This window comes from Phasianus colchicus, chromosome 5 (genome assembly GCF_987193195.1).
Source record: "Phasianus colchicus chromosome 5, bPhaCol1.hap1.1, whole genome shotgun sequence".
NCBI classification, from domain to species: domain Eukaryota; kingdom Metazoa; phylum Chordata; class Aves; order Galliformes; family Phasianidae; genus Phasianus; species Phasianus colchicus.
The window spans coordinates 17654834-17669018 of NC_143440.1; the positions used below are offsets into that span (position 1 = coordinate 17654834).

Sequence of the window (14185 nt, forward strand, 5' to 3'; positions counted from 1 at the left end):
CATAAACAAGAGCTAAGCAGTTTGGCTGATCTTACTGAAAGGAAAAGAGAGAAATGAACCCATACGTTCACCATCAGCCTGAAGTGGCTATTTTCATCCTTTGAATGTTATTTTTGTAGTATTAACATCTCTTCCAAACACGCCTGCTCCTTACCAAAATCAGAGTTAAAGGAGAAAGCTGCCTGCTCCTTGTTCTTTTCTGGTTTCAGTTCAATTCAAACATGGTGTATCAGCCACCAATGCTTCTCCTTCTTCCTCTTCATACCTCAGCTTAAGCCAATCAAAGCTTGCCACAATTTTCCTCTTGTTACAAACAAAATGCTGGTAGGTTGGAAGTAAGCTTTTCAGCTGGGAAAACACACCAAGTCCTGACAGACCTCATGGGCCAAAAATGCCATGACTGAAAATCTGTACTGCTGTCTGCTACGCACAAAGCCTCTTCACCATGCTACTGCTGCACCTTCAGGATAGTGATGCTACAATTACCAATGTTTAACTTTTTAGCTTCTGCTGCCCACAGAGTCAGTGATTTCAGGGTGCAGACACCAAAGAGTCCACTTCGTATTACAACCTACACACCCTATATCCTCTGAAGGAGATGAGGGTCTTTTATTTAAACGTAGTTTTCACATCCATTGCTCCTTTTCCTGCAAATGAAGCAAATTCACAAACACAGGGTAAAGTGAAGAGAAATCTTATTCACATGACCCAGAACTGCCAAAATCTGCGTTAAAGACTTAATACTATGACTCTCGCTTGCAAGCAAGCTCAACAATTCAGTTTGAAGCTCTCTTCATGATATTTTGACATCTATTTGTACATTAGCTTTTCTACGTGGAGCACACATCTGTCAGGAATCAAACTCAGCTTACACAGCAAATCCCTCCAATTATTCTACTCTGACTATCAATGGTTGAGAATTTTCTGGGAAGAGCAATGACTGCTACATTGTTTCACCGAGAACATCCCCACATAGGACCCCACACCAAGTTTAATGCTGCTGGAGCTCTCAGACATCTCTCTGACACCCTGACCACAGATTGCTCCCTGGTGGTGTGCAGACTTGAAGCATTACACATCTCCATGCTAAGAGCTAAATTATGCTGCTGGATTCAGAATCACAGAATGGCTTCGTTTGAAAAGGACCATGATGATCATCTAGTTTCAATCCCCCTGCTATGTGCAGGGTCGCCAACCACCAGACCAGGCTGCCCAGAGCCACATCCAGCCTGGCCTTGAATGCCTGCAGGGATGGGGCATCCACAGCCTGTTCTAGTGCCTGCAACCTGTTCCAGAGCTTAAAAGCACCTGAAAAGCTTATAAATTCATGCAGGTGCACACATTTCATCTAAAGAATAAAAACAGCTAAACTTTCCTTCAGGAGACGAACTTGATGCAGTTTTTGGAAGAAATGTTCATTCAAAAAAAAAAAATTCATTTGTTATCTATTTTGTCATTTTAGGATAGATCACCAGCATGAAAATACTAAAACGTCATAACCAGATACTAAACTAAATGCAAGATAATTGCTAACTGAAGTGTCTAAGCATGGAGACTGGCTGGAAAGCCAGCCTGCAGCAAGTTGCACAGCAGCCAGCAAGGTGCCCTTCAAGCAAAGGTTAACATAGCCCTGAGGTGTATCAGGAGTAGTACTGCTAAGAAGTCAGGGGAGGTGAGTCTTCCCCTCTCCTTAGCTCTGCTCAAGTCCCGTTCTGAGAACCGCCTCCAGTTCTGGCTCTCCAGTACAAGAGAAATGAAGCAACAGAGAGTTCAATGAGAAGCCATTAAGAAGATTAAGGACTTGGAACATCTCTCCTATGAGGGGAGGCTGAAAGAGCTGAGACTGGATTGCCTGGAGAAGAGCAGGCTCGGGGGATCTTACCAATGTCCATAAATACCTGAAGGGAGAGTGCAAAGAGGGCAGAAGCAGAAGAAAAGAAGCACTACATGCAGAGCAGAACAGGAAAAAACCTGAAATTGCACAGAGCACCTTACAGGCTACACAGTTTCCTTTTGTTTAATCTTACTGCTTCTTAAACTCCATGTATGTACTATTTATGGACCAAGCATAACATTTCAGGAAAGAATACATGAAGTGAAAGCTGGAAGAACACCTTCAAAGGCACAGAATAAAAGCGATCAAGTCAACAGTTCAATGCTGACTTCAGGAGAAAATAAGTCATTAATATAGTAAAAAAATCTGAAGTTTTCAAGTCATGACAAATTTGTTGTTCCCTTGACGATGTTTACAAAGACTCCTCTGGATGGCCTGAGTGCAACACAAACCATTCAAACTCCAGCAGTCAGCATCTGTAGCATCTCATTTGCAGCAGGGCCTGTACCCAGGAGAACAAAACTCCTAATTCACCATTAGTGCCATTTATACTGTACTAAATAAAAGCTTTCTGAAAAGTAGAGTTTCAACTGGCTACCTAGCAGAGATTCTCTCTGAAATGTAAATACAGACATCTTTAAAAGTAGATCTCATATAAAAAAATAGGCCTGATGAAGAAATCCTATGCACAAACAATTCAATTGCTTTAAAAGACCATCACATCTTAAACGACTAAGTGGAACCAGTCAAGCACTCAAGAAGCATTTTCTGCAACTGACAGAAGCGTACAGTTAATCTGGAGGACAGAAAGTTGGATTCCATAATAGAATTTACACACAGACATTTTTGTATGAACTTTATAGACAGATGGAGGCATTTTAAACACTGCTATAGTGAGAGCTGGCTGGTTTAAAGGTAGCAGGCAGCTTTCTGGAGCTGACCTTAAGTGCTGTACCATAAGCGCTGGTGATATAAATGGTGGGAAAGAATACAAATTCCTAGTAGTAAAAAGTCCTTGAAACTTAACGTCAAGTGTGTACTCATTGGAGAGGAGAACAATGACCCTTCTTATCCACTTGATGCCCTGTATTACCAATAACAAAACCTGGGTGACTTCAGTGATGTGTTTTTGGAGAGTTTGCTATAGGTGCAGAAGATTCAGTCACTGAAATGTGTGCTGTCAGCAGTATCCTGCATTGATGCAATCAAAGTCACATCTGCTATTATATGAGTGCTTCCCCACCACTATCTGACAACCCAAAATCAGGGCAGGATTTTGGTAAGGCAGGCAGCTAACCAGAAGATGCATAGAGCAGTTTACAAGCATCTGGTGCTCCACTGATGAGCAGTTGAACAAAGTCAAAACTAAAGCTGAAGCATCCAATTTAACAGAAATACAAAGATGAAAGTTGGCTAATTTTACTTGCATATAATTTCCCAAAAAAGGTTGCTATGCCTCTCAAAGGAAAATATATTTTTTTAAATCTCTAATTCTCTTCATATTTCACTGTGAAATATACAGCTCAAACATTTAACCATAACCAAAAAGGCGTATGTTTGTTGGATATTCTACCAGCTAATACCACTTTCTTGCAGCCTATCTTAGAGTTCTAGAGCTTTGCAAAAAGTTAAGTTCCCTGAGGAAGAGTAAAGAGCTTATTCACAAACCATGTGATATTTTGCAAGTGGCTGACTTCTGAACTTACTATACAGATTAACCAACACTGTAATTCAGTTAAGAATTTCTACTTCAAAATAGCTTGCTCACGTACAAGCCTTCAATAATAACTAATCATGCTTGAGCTGCACTTATCACTGGCTACTTTACATGCTTAAGTTTCACTAACAATTTTCTTCCCTACTCCAACGGGACTGTAGACACAAAACCATTAAGAGAAATCCAAGAGGAGTAAAGCCAAGTTTTTTTTCTGTGCAATAAACAACCACGTGGGTTAAATTCAGCAGGTCTTCTCGGGTGAACCTAATAAGTGTGGTACAGAAATAAAACAGAAACCAAACGATCTCCTGCCTTTAAAACTTCCATTAAATGATAACGGGCTGAATGCTACGTTAACCTGACAAGTTCCCTCACACCAGGTTAGTTGTAACTGAAGGGAGTTAAAACCAGTTTAAGTTCCCCCAAAAACTGAATGTAATTATTTACATGATAGTTCTCTCAAAGGGTTGCCAAAATAGGATTACTGGGCCAATCCAATGATTGAGATGGCTTAAGCAAAGCACTGGAAGAGATAGGAGCTTTTTAATGTAAATTTTAAGGCTTATTTTTTTAGTTATTGTTATTGCTGTATAAGCAATAGGCATTGGCTTTCATCCCTCTTATCCTTCCCTATGGCTGAGCACTATAGTCCCTTGAAATTGCAATGTTTAAAGCATTTTCTGCACCTAGAAAATGAACAAACGCTGTGTTTCAAGCCCACCGGGAGAACTGAGTGCATGTATGTGCACAGGTACAGCAACACTGGGACCTACTACAAACCTCATGTGCAGCACAGTTCGAAATCAGAACAGCCAAGCAGCGTGCAGTAACTCATTGCCTCCACTGACAAAGCTATCAGCTTGCGTCCCATCCTCAGCATTTTCCAGCATCACTTATGGTTGTAGAATAGATAACCTCCAAAGGCAACTTCTTTGAAATTTTGGCCTGATTTCCTTACCCCCTTCCCAAAGGCTAAAATGGGGTGGCAGGCACATGTGGAAGGACGATATGAAAACAGACAAACAGACCAAGGAATGAAATGCAAACATACCTGAACAGCTCTGTATTCCTCAAAAAAGAATTTGTGATCTGCTTGTCCCTCCGAGATCTTCTACCCCACAGACTCACTGCAGCTGGGTTCTTGAGTAGGTCAGGACACGCTCAGAGCCAGATTCATTCCAATGCTGTTAGCTGCTAATAGCCATTAAATGATGGCAACGGCAAACAGTTCACTGTAGCTCTGAAACAGAAAGTCAAGAAAACCAGTTTGAGCTTTGATTCACGCAGAGCTTTCAATGGCTGTGAGGGACTGGATCAAACTGGAAACCCTCAAGTAAAACTGATGCCAAAGGAGAGCATTGTCACAAAGAGTAGTGTGAAACTGTTTTCCCACTACGCTGTATAAATACACTGGATTGATCCGGCTGTATTTAGGAGGCCTAAGATGGTGAGTAAGAGTTCACCCAGTGCCCTGCTACCCTCTTAGCTATTTCTGAGGGCTGAAATTAGCGGCTTTTGGCTTGTGCAACAAGCAAGGTGATTTCAGGGGCCAGACCCAAAGGCCAGATTCATCGTGCGATTTAAAACATCCAGATGCAAGTTCTGTCCTGCAGGCTTTAAGCTCCCATTAAACTCAACCTTGATCCCATCAAGATTTTTTGGAGACACGTTCACAGAACAGGCTGCTTTCACCAGTGCCTCCAGAAGAAAAGACTTGGGTAGATAGGAAGCTGTCTTCCCGCCTGCAGAAATTGAGGACAGTCAAGCAAAAAGCATAGAGAAGACCAGTTATAGGATGTGTGTTAATTACTAGGCTAACATGAATGAATTTTAATCCCTACTGTGTATGGATCATACAACCTCTTTCATCTTCCTGAATATCATGCTGCTGTACTGGATGGTTCCATGATGTGTACTCCACCAAAAGCAAACATAGAACAACAACATTGAACTGTTTCACAGCTGTAATCAAAACTGAAACTCTTACAATTGTTACCATTTACATTTTTTTCTATGAGCAGTAGGACATACTGAACTGCTGCTAAGCCTTTTATATCATCCTGATCTTCACTGCAACACACATTAGATTGTACACATTCCAACAAGCCACCTCTTCTGATCTTCTCAAAACTCACTCATCTTGACGAGTAAGAGATGAACACAAAAGCAAAATGCTGCACAGCTGCTGTCCTATTCAGGAGCCTCCCACACCCTCAAAAGCAAACCCCTGGGTTCTGGGTATTTCATTTCTTTTAAAAACGCTGCCATAAAAAACATTATCCAGGCATTCACAGAATGGCCAGGGTTGGAAGGGATCACAAGGATCATGAATCTCCAACCCCCCTGCCACACGCAGGGCCACCAACCATCCCACCTAATGCTAGACCAGGCTGCCCAGGGCCCCATCCAACCTGGCCTTGAACACCTCCAAGGACGGGGCATCCACAACCTCTCTGGGCAGCCTGTTCCAGCACCTCACCACTCTCTCTGTAAAGAACTTCCCCCCTGACACCCAACCTAAATCTTCCCTCCCTCAACTTAAAACTATTTCTCTTTACCTTGCAGTTATCTACCCTTTGAAAGAGTTGATTCCCTTCCTGTTTGTAGGCTCCCTTGATTTCCCTACTGAAATGCTGCAATGAGGTCACCCCGCAGCCTTCTTTTCTCCAGGCTGAACAAGCCCAGCTCCCTCAGCCTGTCCTCATAGGGGAGGTGCTCCAGTCCCCTGATCATCTTCGTGGCCCTCCTCTGGACCCTCTCCAACAGCTCCCTGTCTTTTTTGTACTGGGGGCTCCAGACCTGACACAGTACTCCAGATGGGGCCTCACAAGAGCAGAGTAGAGAAGAACAACCACATCCCTGTCCCTGCTGGCATTCAAACCAGCGCAGGTTTTTTTTTTTCCCCACTTCTCCCTCCCTTTGCACTAAGTAGCTTCTGTGGTTGTGCAGCAAAGAGTTGTGCTTAACTTCCTGATGGCAGCAAATACTTCTGGAACGGCCTCGCTTTCAGCAGCCCTGCACCTGAAGCCATCCATCTCCCAGCACCTCTGAAGTCCTACAAGCTGACCACCACATCCAGTGACTGAAGACAAACGGAATGAATTGCTCCTGATGATCATTCCAAGAGTAGAATGAGCCAGCTTGGAACGTTTTACTAATATTGGAACCGATTATTCAAATAACATGAACCCAGTCACAGAAGAGAGGAATGCTTTTTAGTCAGGCAGATGCCGTTTTTCTGAGTAGGTGGAATTTGGGACCGCAATACAGCTTCGTGCAAGACAAAGGGAACGGCTTCGAAATATAAAAAGATGCACTTGGTTTTTGTTTTAAACATAAGCTTCCACTTGAGTCACCTTCACAGAAGGTTTTCCAAAACCGCTCACGCAATCGTGCTCCGGTTGCAGCGCTCCAAAAGCTCGCGCACGCAGCGAATGTAAACATCCCCCCCCGCCCAGCGCACACCAGCCCTCCCCGCGCCCCGGACACGGCCACGTGTTTAGAACTCGATCCCAGCTCCGTCCCTGGACGGCCGCAGCCCGCCAACGAGCCGCTCAGCCGCGCGCGCCCCCGCGAGCCAGGCCCCGGTCGGGCGCGCCCCCGCGAGCCAGGCCCGCCCACGTGACCACGGTCGAGAAGTAGGGGAAAGGTCGCGCCGCCGCAGCGCCGCGCCAGCGCGCCCCGGGCGGCTCCCGGGCGCTGCCAGCGCCGGATAGAAGTTACTAAAGAGAAGGAAGCGGGCTCTATCTCAAAGGCAGCAGGAGAAAGCGACGTGCTTCGCCTGCGTAACGTTCTGCTTCCAGTACAGCTCGCAGTGCTACGACCCCTCTTTTGCGCAGCGTTAAGGTTTCCTTTAAGAATAAGGCTTTCTCGCTCCCGAACGAACGCTCAAACACCCCCAAGCTCCACAGAGTCCTCAGAGCTGCTATTCCTACAGCTGTGCCACGGCTCTACCCCGGTGCCACCACGCAAAGCCACGCTTCCCTACCCGCAGCGTTACAAATCGGTAACGATTCATTAGCACCAAAGGTTCGCTACGGCCGCGACAGGAAAAGCACCGCTGCGAAAGCGCATTCCTAACGCATTCGATGGTTCACCTCAGGCAGAGGACGCGACCCGGGCGTCGGGAAGGTCAGACAGGCAGGAAAACACAGCTGTGGGAGAAGCCGAGAACGAAAGGCAGCAGAGCCGCCCCGGTCGAGAACCGGGCAGGAGGGAGCGAGCCGTGCCCGGCACGGCACAGCGGCACAGCAGCACAGTACAGCGCGTCCCGCTTTCGGACCGGCCGCCGTGCGGGCTGCAGGGAAGGGCCGGCCGGGCCGAGCGCGCTGCTCCGCGCCCAGGAAAGGCGCTCCCTGCGGCAGTTCCGCCGGCAGCAGCACAGAGCCGCGTTCCGCCGGGCTATAAATAACGCGACCGGCGCTTCGGGCGATCCTGCCGCCTGAACTCGAGCGAGAAGGCGGAGGTGGAAGATGCGGCAAAACCTCAGCGCGCCTTTAGCAACAAGTTCAGCGGGCGCTGCCGCCCGGCTCGGCTCCGCGCCCCGAAGCGAAGCGCGGACGGGAGGAGCCGCGTCCCCAAAGCACCGGGCGAACGCCCCGGCCCCACGCGCGCACGCCGCATGTAGGTCACGCACCGCCCGGCGGCCGAGGTCGGGCTGCGGCTCTCGAGTCGCCCGGATCCGCGCAGCCCTCCCCGACCTGACGGACGCGCCGCCCGCCGCCCCAGCCCGCTCCCCGCGGCCGCCGGAACCCGCCGCCCGAGGGAGGAGGGCTGCAGCCCCGCGTCCGCCCGCAGCGCCGCCCCGGGGCCCGCCGGGCCTCCGCCCGCCCGCTGACAGAATGGCGGGTGCCGCCGCTCACCGGCTCCGGCTCTCGGCGTCCCACACCCGGCCGAGCAGAAGCGAGCGGCGGCGCCGACAGAGAGCGAGTGGGAACCGCGGCCGCTCCCCTCACACACCCTGCCAGAGCCGCGCTTGCCGCCCGCACTCCCATTGGCTGCCGGCGGCGGAGGGGCGGGCCCAACGCGAAGGGCTATGAGAAGGGGGACGCGGGGCGCTCCCCGGGAGGGCGGGGCGGGGGCGGGAAGGGAAACGGGTGGCGATAGGCTGAGGGTGGGCGGCTTGTGCGATGTGATTGGTTGGGAGCGCGTGGGCGGGGCGTGAGGGACCCGCTATGGTGGCTTGGGGGTCGGGGCTCAGGTGGGGTTGTTGGGGTGGCAGCTGCGAACTTACAGGTCTCTAAGGAGAAACAGCTGGAATACGAAGTCAGAGCTTGAGGATGTTTGGTTCCAGTACGGTCCCAGCAGGAAGGCTACTCTGTCCCTTCCAGGATGAGGGCACGACCTGTCGAACTACAATCTGCCAGCACAGAGGCTCTGAAGCAGCACAAGCTGGGATCCATAACCTTATCCTTGTGGGCAGACCCGCCCAGCCACAGCTATGCTCCTGCCAGCTGCGATTTCCATGTGCCTGAGGGTTCCAAAGCATACAAACGTGATGAAACCCAGATGCACTGATGCTACAGACTGAACCTCTCCTTTACCCTTAAGCTCATGCAGTGCCAGTAAAACACCAAAGTGCTTGTTGGGATTTCCCCTTCCAGCATTCCATGCCCAATGATGCAGTTTGAAGATGATGGTATTATTCCAGGAGGAAACGTAAGGCCCAGAAGAAAACAAGGAAAAGAGGAGAAGAAGAAGAGGGATTTAAGTATTAGCTATTACTAATTACTATTAATTAGTAAAATTAATAATTAAGATTAAGTATAAGAGGGAAAGAAAGGGGAACAAAAAAAAGAAAGGAAAAAGAAATCATAAAAACACTTCCAAACTCAACAGCTTCCATGTCTGCATATATTTACCTATAAAAAGTACAAATTGGAATGTGGTAACTTTAATCCCTTTGGTGTCCTTGTGTTCTACAAGGAGCGCATTTTTCATCATGCACAAAACCCACCTAGAATGTCATGAGTTGGTTTTTTTTGTTTGGTTTTTGTTACCATTTTTCCCTTCCAGATGCTTTTTACCTTTGAAATGTTAAAACAAACAAAACCACAAGTCTGCTTTCTCTCATTCTGCTTGGAGTTTCCTCATGTCTCAGTCCTCAGCCAACACTTTCATCTAGGCAGTAACGAGGAAGGAATCAGTCAGCTGGGAGCAGATGTTGCCATTCTTTGTTTCCTCCAAAATCCTGAGCAAGCAGTCATGAATTGGGGAACACCCAGATGAAGCGCTTACTTTATCATGGTGCTAAGCCCCATTTATGAGAAGTGTTGCATTATATGAAGCTGTGTGATTGTGACTTAGCCAAACCAGACTTGGCTCTATTTATCTGGCAAATATCTAGCATTACAGGCAGCCCTGTGACTTGTTGCCAATGGATCTGCCACTATCACCTGGGTCAGGCTCTACTTACCCATTAACCCAGATAAAGCAAGTTGGATACTTCCTGGGGTAGGGCTGTCCTATTCAGAACTTAGTCCATCTCTTACTGTGGCAACACACACTGCCGAAATGCTCCATCTCTTCTGCACACTGTATTTTCTCTTCCCATAAGAACACAAAGTGATTGTGCTTCTCATGACTGGATCTGTATTCACCTGCATGCCTGCAGCGTGGCCTGGACTTCTATCATAACCTTCCACTGCTCAGGAAAGACAAGTTTTTTTTTCCCCTGTAACTGACACATTTTTAATTTCTAAAAAAAACCATGAGTACAGCACAGACAGCATGTGCTTGGTGCTGTAAGGCCCCTAGTAGTTCATCCTGATTCTCATCATCCAAAGAAATGAAAATAATCAGCGACTGGTCACTTTTATTTGTGCCTAGGCGGGCTAAAACAATTTCAACACATCATAATAGACGTGTAACTCTGGTCAGTTTATCCCAGTCCTTCCAAATTCCTTGGCTTCTGTACACACATATTGCTTCTTTACAGCAGCTTTTCTTATCCAGCACAGCTACTGTTCAGTGTTTGTACTTTTGTCTATTTTTTGCCAGATTTTAATGATGTCATATCACTAAACCTGAAGCCTGAATCTGGTCTGGAAAATGATTTTCCCCACTGCAAACTGATTATCCCCAATGTAGTTTTGCATTTTTCTGTTTTGTTGTATTTTGTTTTTAAGTTAATGGAGTTTCTCAAGTTGCTCAAGTCAAGCAGCTTTAGAATAAACAAAAATTCTTTTTTTTTTTTTTTACCGTCAAGCTGAATTATTATTCTCATTGGAATTGAATTATTCAAGAGTTTTAGCACACAAAATTATTGTGTGCAGTCTCAGTTGCTTGAAGCAGATATTTTCCCAATTTCTTGAAGCAGATATTTTCCCAGTTTCTTGAAGCAGATATTTTCCCAGTTTGGCTGCTAGTTTCATTTTAAACAAGACTAGGATTATTTTTTCCCCCTTTTATCTCTTGTGATATCTAAACATAAAGACTTCATAGTTAGGACACAGTAACTCAGTGACCAATAGCAATTTACAACTGATAATCTGCATGGCAAAACACATTGATAGTAAGCAAACTGAAAACAGCTCTGAAATACAGATTTCAGAGACAGGTAAGTGTATGCATGTTTGTATGCCAGGAGTCAAAGGTGAGAGCAAGGCAGGCAGTGCCCTCCATACCAAGGGCACCATCCCACAGCACCTGAGCAAGGCGAGCAGAACAGGTCCAGTGACAGCAAACAGGGTCAGGCAGATCATTTGACACGTCGGCAGCAATGAGGAAGTCCAAGGTTGTTAAGCTGGAAAACTGAGACAGGGTCAGGGTCCAGATCAACACGGAGCGTGGCCTGGCTGCAAGGCCAGGGCTTCAAGGACAAAAGCCTCAGCTTAAAAGCTACTTCATCAAAGCAGGGAGCCTCACTAAGGCCCCTTAGCAGATCCTCTCCCCAAACAATTTGCACACATATACATGTACACCTTCACAGAATAGCTACATTTACCTGTGAGATGGATGCAGGAAAAGTGAAGGTGTTTACAAAATGCAGTGGCCAAAAGGTATCGAATTTTATGTCAAGAATGAGATGCGATGCATCTGTAAAGCTGCATACTGCTCACTTACTGGCTAGTGAAAATCACGGAGTGATTTCACACACCACTAGTAATGCCAATGTCTTACCACATCCTCCTTTCCTTACATGTTTCAGACCACTCCTGACTCCCAAGCCCTTACTGCTATGAGTCAACCATCTCAGCTACTGCTGTTAATGCTAACACCGAATTCTGCCAGCACAGTGACGTCTCAGGAAACAGAGACTTTGATCTGGCTTGATCTTCCTTCATTCTTAAGTACTTTCTCATATAGTATATGAGGATATAATATTGCTCCAAATGATATTTAAACAGAGCAGGGTGAGTTGTCATGTCTTGCTCTGCCACTAATTTTGCTTGACTGCATTGTCAACAGGGATGTCAGCTGATCCTGTGACATTTGGACATATAAGAAGGCAAACACGCCTCTGTCACTTCAACACTAGAAAGATGTTTAGGCAAACAAATGTGCTCTTCTCTTCATACCGTTGTTAGAACTGATAAATAACCTCTAGAGTATTAATTTTTCTGGTGTAAAACAGGCATTTCAGCCTCATGGTTCACTGATTAAGGGATTACTCAGAACATATCACAGGTTTTGCTTAGAGTTCATAAATCAAACACATGTACCGTTCCACTGCTCTAACTCCACGGATTAGGCTATCAACCTAGCTAGGCTTTCGAGCATCCTTGGAAAGTTAATACTGGCAGATGTGGCTCAACTAGGAAGAAGTACACTTCTGCTTTAGAAATGAACTAATAATAACATTTCAGGTAACGGAAACTCAACTGATTTCCTCAGATTTGATCCAAGAAGTCTCCATGACCAGGGTTGTGCTCTCAGTGTCTGGACTTAGTATTTTGTACGCCTGAGTTATTCTTACCTATTGTAACACTACCTCCAAAGACATGAGCTAGGCCAAGGGAACAGAAACACTAACAAATACCTACTGAGAAGTGGATAAATGCAAATCTAATGTAGCGCTGACCAAACTGTCCATAAATTTGGAAGGTAGCTAAGCTTCTCAGAAAGGGTTAAATTTTAATCAAGTAACCCTGATAAACACTACTGAGAATTTTTAAGAGTACCTGAGCATATTTGGCAAAGAGAAAAGAAAAAGAAAACAAACAGTATCTGCATGCTTCAAACATCACATTCCAAGCAGCGCATCGTCTCTCTAATATATTTTTAATACATATTGAACAATAAAAGTGAAATGAACAGCACTGCCATAGCATACAGTGAGACAGACCTTTTGGAAGAGCTCACAGGCATTCCTCTGCTCAGAAAAATAACTACAGCCCATTTGGAAGGAACATCCACAGCAAGTGACAGATCTTCAGATTTCTAAACATATGAAAAACAGAACATTCTAAATTCTGTCTCTTTCTTCCTGATGTTTCAACTCTATTCCCTTACTTAGAGTATTCATGACTCCCAGCTTTGTCCTTCACATTCACATTGGTTGAGGAATACAAATATCCCGATACCATCTCAGATGTGAGAAAGTGGATGGCATCCCAGGTATAAAGGCCATTACTGACAACCTTACAATTTGTGCCTAAGGTTATATTGACAGTAGAAAAATGGAGCCTGGCCAAGCTTTGACAGGAAACTGTGTAGAGGATGTTTTCTAAAGCAAGGGAAAAGTCAAAAATACAATACTGAATGTCCCTCTATATTAATTAACAAAAGCTATGGTGAATGTTGCAACCAAATAATGGTTGTGTTTGGGATACTCTCTAAACTCTACAAAACTTTGAGAAAGAGAACTCTCTTGCCTGAAAACACACGCCATCATTTCTAGCTGAAGGTAGAGGTTTGTTTAGAGGTTATTCAGAATGTTATTTAGAGGTTTATTTGTTCAGATTGAACAATCTGGCATTGACAAGTATTTTTGAATATTCACTTTACTTTTAGTATATCAATTTTATGCCTTACAGTAATTTCCAGAGTGTGTCCAGAGACTGACAAAGATTGATCTGCTGCTTAGAGTCCTGGAGTCCCAGCCTAAAATAAAGGAAGAGAGTTCAATTCCTAGCTGCATTATGGACTTTAGGGACAAAGCACGTCAGCTGAGTTCCTCAGTGTTATTCATAGCTTGTGCTAAACAGAGCCCATGGGAAGGCCATGTAAAAAAATCCACAATCCATGCAGCTGGGGAGCAGGGAGGAAAGCTCTTCCTTTATTTCATGACTGTGCCATTTTAGGCAGCATAAAAAATGCGGAAGACTACTTAACTCCAGCTGAATGGATTAGAAGATTATCCTTTCACTTAGTTCATAGATTCTGAACACATAAAACAAAAGGCAAAAGTATTGCAACTCTCACTAGAACCTCTATTTGTTAAGTAGCATGACAGTGTTTCTTCCCTTCAAATGCTTGCAGTTCATGTACAATTCATTATGGCATTTTCCTTACTAATTATCACAGTAACTCAGATATGCCTTCATTAGTGATCAGTAGAGAGGACAGATTCTGCCTATCGCTCTGTGATTTTATTGCTCTGTGTTACAGAATACCTCCCAGAATATAAAGGAAATCTGGATAAGACCAACCTGGCCCCTATCAAGCCTCTCTTGGCATCTATTACTAGTGCC

At 45.5% G+C, this 14185-nt stretch overlaps 1 protein-coding gene across 3 annotated transcripts in view; it reads right to left on the minus strand.

Moving 5' to 3' along the window:
* Positions 1-8569, minus strand: part of CPT1A (carnitine palmitoyltransferase 1A) — a 36758-nt gene extending 28189 nt beyond the window's left edge. The window contains exons 1-2 of one of the 3 annotated variants that reach the window (XM_031609024.2): positions 8414-8569; positions 4603-4791 (exon numbers count right to left, since the gene is read on the minus strand). The gene's annotated coding sequence lies outside the window, so the exon portion shown is untranslated. Of the gene's footprint in view, positions 1-4602; positions 4792-7648; positions 8149-8187; positions 8312-8413 lie in introns of those variants that run through there. The other 2 variants (XM_031609025.2, XM_090140684.1) reach the window with 2 other exon arrangements.
* Between the last annotated feature and the right edge of the window lie 5616 nt (positions 8570-14185).